This window comes from Tamandua tetradactyla, chromosome 14, assembly GCF_023851605.1.
Source record: "Tamandua tetradactyla isolate mTamTet1 chromosome 14, mTamTet1.pri, whole genome shotgun sequence".
NCBI classification, from domain to species: Eukaryota; Metazoa; Chordata; class Mammalia; order Pilosa; family Myrmecophagidae; genus Tamandua; species Tamandua tetradactyla.
The window spans coordinates 20859430-20872977 of record NC_135340.1 but is presented as its reverse complement, the minus strand read 5'-3'; the positions used below and the strand labels follow the sequence as shown (position 1 = coordinate 20872977).

The 13548-nt window shown below is 34.7% G+C and overlaps 1 protein-coding gene across 8 annotated transcripts in view; it reads left to right on the top strand.

The window, feature by feature from the left end:
- The window catches only part of NPAS3 (neuronal PAS domain protein 3), a 927883-nt gene that overhangs the window by 262419 nt on the left and 651916 nt on the right, over nt 1-13548 (top strand). The window lies entirely within an intron of this gene.

Sequence of the window (13548 nt, the reverse complement as noted above, 5' to 3'; positions counted from 1 at the left end):
TTACTTTATACTAAGTTTCAGAGAAATGAAAGTGAAATGACATAGATTAAAGTTCATCCTGGGTTTGGACTTTATGTTATGCTAATATATGCAAGATGTTTGAATAGGTTCAGTATGGGAATGTTTACTAAAGGATGGAGCCAATATTATCTGCTTTAAATAATCAGAGAGGAAGGGAGCAGACTCCAGCTGGAGGCATTTTGAGTAATGACTTTATTGACTGACAGAAATCAGTCCATGTATTAATGTTTGATGTCTCTCTCAATATATTGCCTAAAAGTTGTGGTTAAAATATATTTGTTCTCTAATCCTTGATGCAGTAGTTTTTAAAACTTACTTTAAAACTTTAGGCCCTCATCACCCTGATATTTGAAAGGTATTTTCTTGTTTGTTCCTGAAATTCCTGAGTGTTTATGACCCTTTTGATATATGAATATGCATGTATATGTTTATCAGTGTATATGTGTTGGTGGCCTTTGATTTTCTGTCTTTAAGGATATGTTATACAAGGCATAGGACCTGTGGGGTCAGCTAGTTTCTTGTGCCCCACCCTTGTCTCTAGAACCTTGATGATTATGGAATAAAGCTGAGCATTTAGAGGCATTGCAGGCAGATTTCTTTGAAGAATGGATTGGGTTCTTTGGTTATATGGTTATACTTGGACAGCAACTTTGGAGAAGTCCTGTGCTTTTGGCTATTATATGGAGTTGTCATCTCTTACAGAATTGAGATTCAGATTGAAATCAGTGGGCAGAAGCAGTGTTATTTTCAATTTTCTGTATATATACATGTGTGTATGAATGTGTTTATATGTTTGCCTTTGTTTCTTACTAAAGAGTTGTATTTGTTATGCTTCTGAGAGAAAGAAAATTAGAATTTAAACTGTGACAAGTTATTTTCCTCTAGAGCAGGACTTGGTAAACATTTTCTGCAAAGGACCAAGTAATATTATCAGCTTTTGGGGCTATTCAACTATGCCATTGTAGCATGAAATCAGCTATAGAGACTATGTCAATGAGAGGGTATAGCTGTGTTCAGATGAAACCATATTTACAAAACAGACAACTGTGGATTTCGCCCACTGACCATAATTTGCCTACTCCTGCCCAACAGTGGCATTCAGAGGTTGAGGAGAACACACAACACGGTGTCTCTCGAGGATGGAATGTTGGTATAGGGTAGTCCAGGACAAATAAATCAAGGCACATTTGTGTTGGCCCTTTATAGCCTTTCCACTCTTTTCCTTTTAACACTCTTTTAAGAATGTTGATATCAACATTCTTAATACATCAGTCCATGTTCCAAAAGCTGAACTGGTAGTGATTTTTCCCAAGCTAAAGGCTTGAACATAAATAACCCTAGCAAATACTTGTTAAACAATTTTTTCCACCCTACTTTAAAGAATAAGAGTTTATTTAATAGTAATAGGCTGTTCTCATGTTTATTCTAAATCATGCAAAATGAAAGGATAAGTGTAGCAGGCTAAAAATTACCCAGTATGCAAAATACTTTTGATTTGATTTGAAATAAATTGAGTGAAGGACTAGACCTGAATTTGGTCAAGTTTAATTATCTTTCCTTTTTTTTTTCCCTACACGCGTTTGTAATTTATAGGGTTTCTTGGGAATCTATCAAAAGAGAAAAATCTAGTGGTTCCACTGTCTGTCTATTCTTTTTTGATGTGATTGCCATAGAATCATGGCATTTTAGAGATGCAAACTTTTACAGGCAAGGGGATTGATGTAGAAAGTACTTTAGAGTTAAGCATTAGCAGATATAAGACTAGAGTCTAGTTCTCCTGAATTCCTGTCTAGTGTTCTTTCTATCACATCTTATCACTTCTAGTGATGACATTTGAGTTCAGCTAAGATTTCTACCAACTTTGGGCTGTGACTAATAATTCATGCTTACTCTGTGGCCATCAGTCAACTGAACTGAAACTATTTATTATGATTAAGATGGGTAAAAAAAAAGAGAAAATGTGGTTTCTGCTCTCCTGTTGAGTCTATCAAAGCACTGGTAGTGTCACTGAGAACAATGGGGGAGGTTGTGATAGATGTTTAGGAGCCTGGAAGGAGATAACGGGCTTGATTATTTAAATGACAATGGCACCATAAAATGATGATGAAGATTATGTCCAGATGATGGCAGAACATCTATTATTAGAAAATCAGTGACAGGCTAGAATTGAAGATTTAAGCACAATGATTTCATACTATTTACCTAGGCCTCAAAAGTTGCGAGGAATGTGATGGACACTTTTTGTAAGCTGGTTCTATTTGTACATTTTATTGCTTTCCTCTACATCTTTAATGCAAATCTACTACTCATGCTGATCAAACATTCATGAAACAACAGCATCAAAAGAAATTCATTTTAATTTATTAAGGTCTTCTACATTGTGCCCTTGAAGAAGTTCATATGGATAAACAAGCTTTTATAAATAGCCTGCAGCATCATGTGAAGTGCAGTTCATAATCCAACAATAAACGATAGACATTATACTTCATGCTTCTCCAAGCAATCTCTTGAATAACCCTAGAGGCATTTGGAAATTTGTATAAAAAGTACTTACATTATGTAGGCAACTGTTTTTTTTTCCAATATGATGAGTTGTTCATGTTAATAATTAAATTTCAAAGCTTAAATTTAAATTTGTCCCACACTGCCATATAGAAATTTAATCATTTCAATTTACTGCTTCAGAAAGGTCCTTTACTCTGCCCTATAACCTGTATTCATCAAATCTTTTCTTAAAAGTCTATGAAGGTTGATGAGTTTGTTTTGTGATGCCAGTTGTGTACAGATTATTACAAGTTATACTTGCAGAAAGAATACTCAGCCGACAGTGTGTAATATGTCCTCAGTCAATTACTTCATGGAAATGATATGTTAAGCAATTGCAAGGTAAAAGATAGTTTTTCCCATTATTTTAGAAATATCTGTATTGTTATACTACAGATCAAATCTACAATGAACATTATGCATTATTCAAGAAATGACCAGGCATTCTCAGTGCGGTTTCAGCTAAATAACTGATGATTGTAACCTTTAAAGTAATCTCATTGTGGTGACTGTTGGTAAATCACTTCTCCATTCATGGTAATCTCTATTTAGAGGCTATATAGAAACCATTATATCTTTTATTAATCTTAAAAGCAATAGCTGTTGATTTGACATTTGCTAAAACTAGATAAATTTTCTGTCCTTCTAATATCATAGACTTCAATTTTTGGAGTATGTATGCTGCAACTCTGTTACTCCAGGAATATTTATCATCGGAAGGATAGATTTTATTTCAATTTAAATATTCACGTTTTTAAGTGACAGTTTGCCTTTGTGCATGACAGGCAACAATGTAAAATATGTGGAATATAAGATTTTTTTAGCCTTTGGAAGGCAAAAATTGAAAGAATATGCAAGACAAATGATGATTAAAATAAACTGAACCACATTAGAGAAGAACGTCACTATTTCATAGGATTTCCTTTCATTATTTCAGGAATCTATTGTGAATTTGCAAGAGGAGAGACTTCCGGACTTTTAAGCAGCATACAATCTACACTTCGCCAAAAAAGTAGACTTTTACTAAGGGAGTGATGTTTAATGGATTCATTTAAACTAGATTAGTGAATACAGGGCAGCCTTCAGAGTGACATTGAATTGCAACCATTATTGTCCCTTAAAATTAAAATATTTTATAAAATGGCTTTGTTTCAGTAAAGTGGTAGATATTCTAAAAGATTGGATTATAAGCCTACTAGTTCTAAGCATTTCAAAAGTCTTGTAATTCCTGTTCTAGTATTTTACTTTGTGCTGAAATGCATTTACTTCTGTTGGTTGAGATTGATGTGTGGGGACACGTGCCAAACACTTCACTGTTATAAAACCCTGTGAGCTGAAAATTCTTAGAATCAGTACATTGCCATGAACTCCCAGGCTGTGGCATTGTTTTTCTTCTTTTTAAAGAGGAAAATGGTAGAACCCAGTCTGTACGATTAATTGTAAGCAATAGCTTTCTGTAGGGCTAAGAAAATATTGTAGAAGTTGGCAACTTGGTTCTTGCTTGGTTCCTATTCTTACCTCCATCATTCTCAGTGGATTGGACAGCTGACTCCCTGCTGCAGTTCTAGTTCCATTCTCCTCAATCCAAACTCAGGGGTGGCACCAAGTGGGAACTGAACCACGCAAAAGCTCAACTGCAAATGCTCAAGGCTGTTTATTTTGGCAGTATTTGCCTACTTTTATTAGTATATGGAAATATAATTTATTTTTCTTAGGTATGCTCACATTTTAATTATATACTGTTACCCTTTTATAACTTTTTATATCTAGGGGTTGGCAGATCTAGGCTGGGCTCATCTGGGCTCAGTTCAGCTCAGGTCTGCTCCCTGTAAAGGGGCAGCACCCATGTGAGGGAAGCTCTTTTCATAGCAATGGAAAAGGTACAAGAAGCATGAACAAGACACCTGAAACCTTTGAGGGCTACAGCTCAGAGCTGGCACACTGTCATTTCTGTCCACATTCCATTGGCCAGAAAAAGTAGTATGACCACGACCAAAGTCAAGGAAGTACACCGTGTGTTCAGTGGGAGAAACTACAAAGGAACAAGGCTAAAGGAAGAAGACCAGGAGCCTGTAAAGGTCTACCCAATCAGGAGTACCACTTGTGCTTCCTTATTTGTCATTTGCAATTTTGTTGCTTTTCTTTGTCGGAAAGGAAAGGTAGAAATGAATATTATTTGTGGAGATTTTTGAAAAAGTGGGCAAAAGAGCATGTACATTAGGATTTATCAATTTGCCCTTCCTTCTACTGTCATCTTCTTTTTCTCTAGCAATAACAAATACCAAAAAGAGTACTTTTATACCTTTGTACATACTGTCTTCTGACTGAAGTGCCTTTTTTTCCCAATCTGCTGAAATGCCTATTCATCTTTCAAAACCCTACTCAGAATTCACTTCCTTACATAAATCCTTTTTCCTTCACAGAACATTAAGAATGTATCTTTCTGAAGTTTATCACATACATTCTTATGCTTTATTATTGATTCATTATAATTCTTTTCTTCACATATATTCTTTGCTATGACCTGTTTAAGGGCATAGTCTGGGTCATCTTATTCATTTTTGTATCTCACTACTTAATATAGTATCTGGGAAAGTAAGCATTTAACAATTTTTTTTTAATTGAACTGTATAAAATTGAATTGTGTTTTAGGATTGATATTAGCAGAGCTAAATAAATGATGCTGATGAGAGCAATAGATGGGTATAAGTCATAAGCTAGGCAGAAGTGAAAAAAAAAGGGGAGATTCAAGCAAAAGGAAGGTTAGATGAGAAATAGAGAAATATGGAAATAGTGTGAAGACAAAGGGAAAATAAACAATGTATATAATATAGATTAAGAGGTATACTGAGTGGTAGCCCTGTGGGGTCAGCTGGTACCCCTTCCCCTTGTAAGGGCCTCTCCCCATCAACATGTTTCCTTTATGTGTACAAATTTACAGACTAAGAAATTGAAAATTAAAGGGATTAGTCTCAAGAAACACAAGCATCTTGAGTATATAAATTTAGGTATATTCAACAAATATCTGTGTATTTTCTCTTATTAAGTCCTCTGGATGTTGTAAGGGTATAAGGCAAGATCTCTACCTTTGAGATATTTATAATTCATATAGAAATAAATAATACTTCATGACATAATTTGATAAAATTAAACAAACCATGTGACCTGTGTTCTAAAGCTGCGGCCCTGCCCCACCCCTTCTGAGTTCTCATTTGGATTTTCTTTTTGCCAGTGATTGCGATCTAGATGATCAATCACTCTCCAATCCCAAATCCCAATTCCTTAGAAGAGATTTAGCCATTATTGTCTCAAATTAGCCTCTCCTGGGATTATCAGGTTTGCTGAAGCTGTTTATTAATAATTTCAAGAAAAGACATACTCTAACTCTTCATATTCAGCTAATATTTCTATTTCCCTGATTTCTTTGTTCTATGGGTTCAAAAATATGAGGTACCAGAATACAGGGGGAAAACTGCTATTGCGTGCTATAAACTTTGTTCAAAAGGAAACCTTCAGTACTACCACAGCAGCAGCAGAGGTAAATAATGGGGTGAAAGACAAGAATTAAGAGGAGGTTTAGATCTCCTATTTGATGAGGGTGTGTTTATTGGTTTTCTTTCCCTTGGGAACAATGAAATTATCTAAACTTGAAAATGTTGATAGACTGTGGACTTTGGGCACTATACATGATGCCCGATGAATACAGGTGACTGCAGGATGCACTGACGGAGAAGTAGAATGGTGAACGATGGTATATACTTATGAACGAAGGCTGTACAGCTACAAAAAGGAACATTGTCATGAGGCATGCAACGATGTGAATGAACATGTGGGACATTTGGTGAGACAAAATAAATAAGAAACAAAAAAACAATAATGGTATGGTCACCTTTAGAAAATGCTTATAAGAAAACAGGAGCCTAGATTGTAGGCTTTTTAGAGCAGACACATTAAGTCCGGAGTGGTGATTATTATTTCTGGATTTTGAGAGGCTGTTTTATATGTGTAATCTGATATTTAGAGATAAGAATGAAGCCAAACAGATTGGGGTTAAAGTAATTCAGAACATAGGGGTAAGGAAGACAGTGTCTATATTTTAGAACTACACGTACTCTTTGAGACCAATGGAAGAAAAGTTTATCTGATCTGGAACTGAAATTTTCTGTAGTTCATAATCTAATTCAACCCATCTGCATAGCTTATTTGAACAACTGAAGCACAGAGAGCGCAGAATGAGAACGAGCTCCTTTAATCCTATATAGATTATTGTAATGCCTGGAAACATCCTAGAGTATATTAACAGGGTAATCAAAAAGTATTGGCAGAGTTCCTTGAGGGAGGGGAGAAAGACTATGGAACTATTAAACCTTACCATCAGGGAATCCCCTGACACTGTGTCAAACTTTAGGAACACCCAAATCAATAGGCCATACCCTCGATCGTGAGGCTTACTCTCATGAGGCTTATGTAGGTAGCATAGACTCTCAGACTACCTATAGGCATGCCTAAGAGTTCCTTCTGGAGGACCTCTGTTGTTGCTCAGATGTGGCCCCAGTCTCTCTAAAGCCCAACTATACAAGTGAAATCATTGCCCTCCCCCCTACGTGGGACATGACATCCAGGGTTGAAAGTCTCCCTGGCAACGTGGGAGAGGACTCCCAGGGATGAATCCAGACCTGGCACAGTGGGATCAACGATTCCATCCTCACCAAAAGAGGGAAAAGAAGTATAATTAATAAAGTATCATCCTCACCAAAAGAGGGGCAAAAAAGTATAATTAATAAAGTATCAGTGACAGAGAGAGTTCAAACAAGAGGCTACTCTGGAGATTGCTCTTACACAAGCTTCAGGTAAACCTTGCTACCTGCCAGCTCCCAACCGGGACCATTCCAGCTAATCCTAAAGAACACCTAGGGCAATTTATAAGATTCTGCAAGGGTTCCAGGCACTTGAGTAACTATCCAGAAATCTACAACCTCCAGATGGGTCCCTGGTCCAGATAAGCCCTGAAACCTAGCCCAGCTTCTCCAGAACATCAAATAGTTCCATCTCCCCTACCCCATGTTAGTGACAGACCCTTCCAATATGAAAAATGTAGAATTGCCATAGCCCAAACAACCCCAAAAGAGAGGTATGGAAAAATCAAAGGTGATGGTGGAATTATACACAGAAGATAGGAGTTAACAAATGAATATGAATGCTGAATCATTAAATTGTTATCTCTTTTAGTTGCTAGTATTTTAGAGCAGCTACAAGTAAAAACCTAAAATTGTGAAATTGTAACCTATGTCAAAGTCTGAAATATGTTCTACAATTAATTGTGGTGCTGTGCTTGGAAATTTATAGCTTTTTTTGTATATATGTTATTGTCCACAAAAAAAGAAGGAAAACAAAGTCAGTTGTGATGATGAAGTATTTAAGCCCTCTAGCCTCCTATATTCTGGAGCAGCTAGAAGGAAAAATATGAGAGGATTGTATGGTAGCCTATGACAGACTCTGGGATCTGTCCTGTAACCATTTTTTGAAGAGTGCTTTGAAAACTATTACTTTTTATTTCTTTATTTTGTATATATGTTATACTATACATTAAAATTTTTTTAAAAATTTATTTAGGACAACAATAACAAAAACACATGAGGTAATTCCTTCTCAGAAATATCTGAAAGAGTTTCTTCTCCTAAAAACTTATTTTTTGGTTAAGACTTGCACATGCACAATCGTGAGAAATAAGGGAGGAAAATAAGCACACTATGCAGTTTTAATTAAGTGCCAAATATATGATATATACAAAATACGAATCTATGCAATCAGTAATTCTTAATATCATCACATAGATGTATGATCATCATTTCTTAGTACATTTGCATCGATTTAGAAAAAGAAATAGCAAGACAACAGAAAAAGAAATAAAATGATAATATAGAGAAAAAAATAAAAATAAAAAATAAAAAAATATATAAAAAAACCCGAATCTACAAGTCTTTCTTTATATATATTTCTAGTTTACTTCTATTCTCTTGACAAAGTCTATATTCCACATCACATCCTACATATTTTTTAAAAGTTTAACGGTTGAGATTCGTAATATTTTAATTCAAACATCCTGTGGTTATTTGCATTATACTGTGTTGTATTCACTTATTTAGGATTTTCAAGTTTATGTGCTCTTTTTTTTTTAGGCCAGAATTTTTTTTTTTTTTTTTTTTTTTAAAGAGAGAGGGAGGAAGGGAAGGAAAGACAGAGAAGGAAGGAAGGATGGAAGGAAGGAAGGGAGGAAGAAAGGGAAACATCTTTAAACATTTTCTTGTTTTATTATATTTTGTTTGTTTTGTTTGTTTTTTACATGGGCTGGGGCCGGGAATCGAACCGGGGTCCTCCGGCACGGCAGGCAAGCACTCTTGCCCGCTGAGCCACCGCGGCCCGCCTAGGCCAGAATTTTTAAATGTGCTTTTGATAGCTATATTGCCTCTTGCAAAACACCATATATAGTTTTGGCACTCTGGAGATAACAATATTTCATGGGCCTAGCAAAGGAGTCATCTCTGACTCCTTTACATGACTGAAATTGTTTGGTGGTTTTAATTTTCAGAAACTACTTTCTAGATATTTTGCTTAAGGCTTAACTGTGCCTTACTTAATAAACATGTTGTGGTGACCTCTAGCTCTAAAAATTGATGTGGCTTTGAATACTAGTTGTAGCTTTTAACATCCTTTCTTGGTCCAGAATATGTCAGTAAATGCTAGAGCTGGGGAGGAAGTGAAGGTCAACAAAATTTTGGCTTTGAAGACCTATACAGTTCAAATGTTTCAGATACCTTGCTGTGGGTTGAGGAAGTTGATGTCAGTAAAAGGGAATAATTCAGTGACACAAAGTTAATAATAAAGATAGCACTAGAATTTGGACCTCTTGAACCCCAAATTCAGCATATTTTCCTTGACAACAAGAAAGATTTTCTTTCTCTGTGCAACCACATCACCAGCTAAATATCTGCATTCCTTTTCCCTATTTATGTTGTACATGGACACATGAGAACAAATGGGGTTCATGTGTAGAGATCAGCCTATTTTGTAGCAAATGATTCCATTGTGTATAAAATGAAGAAAGCATGTTCAGGTTATTTAAAACCAAAGGAGTTAGTACTAGGTTTGAACATTGGGTAAGCTGGATGAAAGTTCTATGGGAACTTTCTGAACTATGTATGCAACTTTCTATAAATCTAAAATTTTTCTAAAATAAAAAGGCCGTTTTTAAAAGACCCTAGAATTTACCCTGATGGTCAAAACTTAAGAACAACCTCTTCCCAAATGGAAGCTTGCTTTATCACAATTTGCTGTGTATTAACTGGTAAATGCTGTATCGTCCTCACAGGTCAACCTTGTAAGAGGCTTCATTGTTTGTTGTATTGTTTAAGAATTTTTGTGTGATTAACTGATAATTACAATGTCAGTCAGAGGGAATGGAAAAAGGGAAATTGGTAACCTCATCACATATTTTTCTCTTAAATTTTATAAATGACCTATTCCCATTGATTAGGAATCAGGTATGACCTGTGCACAAATGTACCTCTTGGTTATTTTCCCACCTTTCTTCACTAAAATGACTAATACTACATTTCTGTTCTCCCAACCCTGGTCTAAAGGTTATCTAGAATGGGAATTTGGAAAGCCATGACAAAAACTATTTATAGAATTCTAGAACAGGGGCCAGCAATTTTTTTCAGTGAAGGACCAGATAATTAATTTAGTCTTCATGGGCTACAAAGCCTCTGTTGCATGTATTCATCTCTGGTGTTACAGCCCCAAAACAACCATCAGCAATCTGTGAATGCATGAATGTAGCTGTGGTTTGATAAGACTTATTTGTTAACACTGAAATCAAATTATTATATGTTTATTATTATTCTTATTTTATGGGCTATACAGGCAGCAAACCAGATTTTCCCTGCAAACATGCTTTGCTGACCCTTGTTCTAGAGTATAAGAATTGAAAGGGATTTAGGGGTTTTGTGAGAAATCTTTGTGATGGGAAGCATGCTACTGATTGTAGAAAGTTGGCTTCTCATGTTTATCTTTAAAATTATAGCAATAAAAATGACTGGCTGATGAATATTTTTTATCACCTCCTGAGCTGAATGTGCGCTTATGTAATCTGTTTATTATGATGACCAACATGAGTAAAAATTGTGTGCCAACCAGCAGTGTGGTATAGGCATATTTTGCAAAGTACCTGTGGATGTATATTTTCTGTGTTGCATATTTTGCTGAAAAATTATGTGTAAAGTGATATTAAATCATTGACATGGTCTGACTCATTGTTTTTGACTGCTTTCATGATTTAGTAGTAAATGATCCAGATGAGGGTAGTTGGATAGTCTTGTCTTACACTGGATTTTACTGGGAAAAAAAAACAAAACATGATTAAAATTCTGTCTACACAGGACTCTTGTTATGCCATTTTGACTTAATTAATCAATCAGTTAATTGATCAAAGCTCTGCCTACACAGGACTCTTGTTGGGCCATTTTGACTTAATTAATCAATCAATTAATCAATCAATTTAATTTTTATTTCTTTTCCTAAATGATTTACTGGTTGTTTTTTCTGATTCAATTGCTGTTCTAAGGCATTATGTGGCTGTAACATCATGAAGAAAATGACTAGAAATTTTAAAAATGTGAGATTTGTATATTAAGAATGTAGTATAATTATCAACATTGGAATGAATAACGTTGATATATCTGACTAGTCAATTACAGATAGAATTTAACATCATAATATAAAGTTAAGTGTATATGAAGTGAAGAAATGTGACTAAATCAGTATCTATCACTTAATTTTCAAAACTTACTAAACTCAAGGAGCAAAATGTAATCACTAAGCAATAACTGCTGTGGTCTTCAGCTATAGTCCATTGAGATTAATCACCTGGTATTGACTGAATGTCAAAGGGACAATGATACTTGTAAGGAAAAAAAGAATTTTGTAATGTTTTATAATTAAGACATATCACTCATATCCTTTTACAGTTTGAGAATTAAGGCTGTATTGTATATGAGCACTGATGATGAAAACAGACTGTGTACACAGTTTGGGTTTTATATAAATACTTTAAAATATTGGCTTTCTTCTAAAAAAGTAGATGAATAGTATCTAGGTTTTTATGAGATTTTTAGCATAGAAGCAATATTGCCATTATTTCCCACTCTGAGAAGAGAAATGCAAATAGCGTAACAAAGTGTGTAAAATGCAGTGTGTTCTAAACAGATCACGAAAGGAAAAGGGGGATGTGGCTACAGGTAAGCCTCTCATTGGGCATTCTCAGCAACCTTTGTAAAGTGATATTATTTACTTATATGACATCTGAACTAATGTGTCTTTAATCATATCTCCTATGGACACTGAGCTCCTGAAGCTACAGGAAAATCAGTAACAAATTATTTCATATATTATATGCTGTGATTCACATCTATTATGCAATCAGATAGAAGCTTATTCTTATAATTGAGTTAGTTACCAAAGTTTACTGCTTTATGGACATCACCAGATAAACAGGTAAAATATAATACCTTTACTGAGACTAGAAAAGGGAGTTCTTACAGGGAGTTCAAAAAACCTATACTGGATGTACAGTTCATGTGATCAACAACAGTAGAACCAGCAAAGTATGTGAATGCAGTGGAAGCAGATTATTGCAAGAATATTGACATGTCTACAGAATGACTTATTAATATCAAAGGCTTGGCCGATAGAGTTGAACACTCCTGAATTCAAATCTTTGTGTCCGTGAACAAGTAACCCCTCTTTGGTTTCAGTTTTCTTGTATGAAAAATAGCACAGTTGGGATGGAAAATGCAGCTGGTCTAAGATACTATCAACTGCACTAGAAAGCCTTGATTCTACTGGGAGGCTTACGTTTACATAGAAACTACCAAAGGCATGCTAGAATTCTTAATTATGATTTTTATTACTTGACAGAAGTAATTATATTTGGTAAGAATGTGTTTCCAAAATGATGTTAAACAGAAGGGAGAGATGGCTTAACATGCATTATTTAGTTTTAAATATTTTTTGTGATTCTAAAGTGAAAAGAAGTCTTAATTTATATGGCAGAGTGGAGGGAATTGAGTTTTTCTTAAATGACACCAGTGATTTGAGGATTTTTTAAAATATAGTTTATTAGAGAAATTGTAGCCTTATAGAACAATAATTTAAAAAATAGAGAGTTCCCATATACTCCTTTATCATTAACTCTTTGCATTTGTATGGTAATTTTGTTGCAGTTCATGAAAAAATATTATTTAATTGTACTGTAGTTTACATTAGGGATCACTGTTTGTGTTGTACAGACTTATTGCTTTTTAAATATTTATTCCAGTAACATACATGAAACCCAAAATTTTGCTTTTTAATTACTTTTAAATATATAATTCAGTGCTGCTAATTATATACACGATGTTGTACTACCAGCTCCACCATCTATTACCAAACTTTACCATCACTCCAAACAGAAATTCTGTACAAATTACTCCCATTCCAGCTACTGGTAACCTATATTCTAGTTTCTAACTCTATGAATTTGCTTATTTAACTATTGAATGTCAGTGAGATCATACGATATTTTCCTTTTGCGTCTTCCTTAAATCGCTCAACAAAATGTCTTCAGGATTCATCCATGTTGTCACATGTATCAGAAATTTATTTTTTTTGCAGCTGAGTAATATTCGATTATTTGTATCTATCACATTTTGTTGACCCATTCATGTGTTGATGGACAGTTGAGTTGTTTCCATCTTTTGGCAATTATGAATAAAATTATTATGAGCATTGGTATGGAAATACCTGTTTGAGTCCCTGTTTCAGTACTTTTGGTATATATGTATGTTTGTTTTGTCAAAGCTGCTGGAATACAAAATACCAGAAATGGCTTTTACAATGGGGATTTATTAGTTTTACAAATTTATTGTTCTAAGGCCATGAAAATGT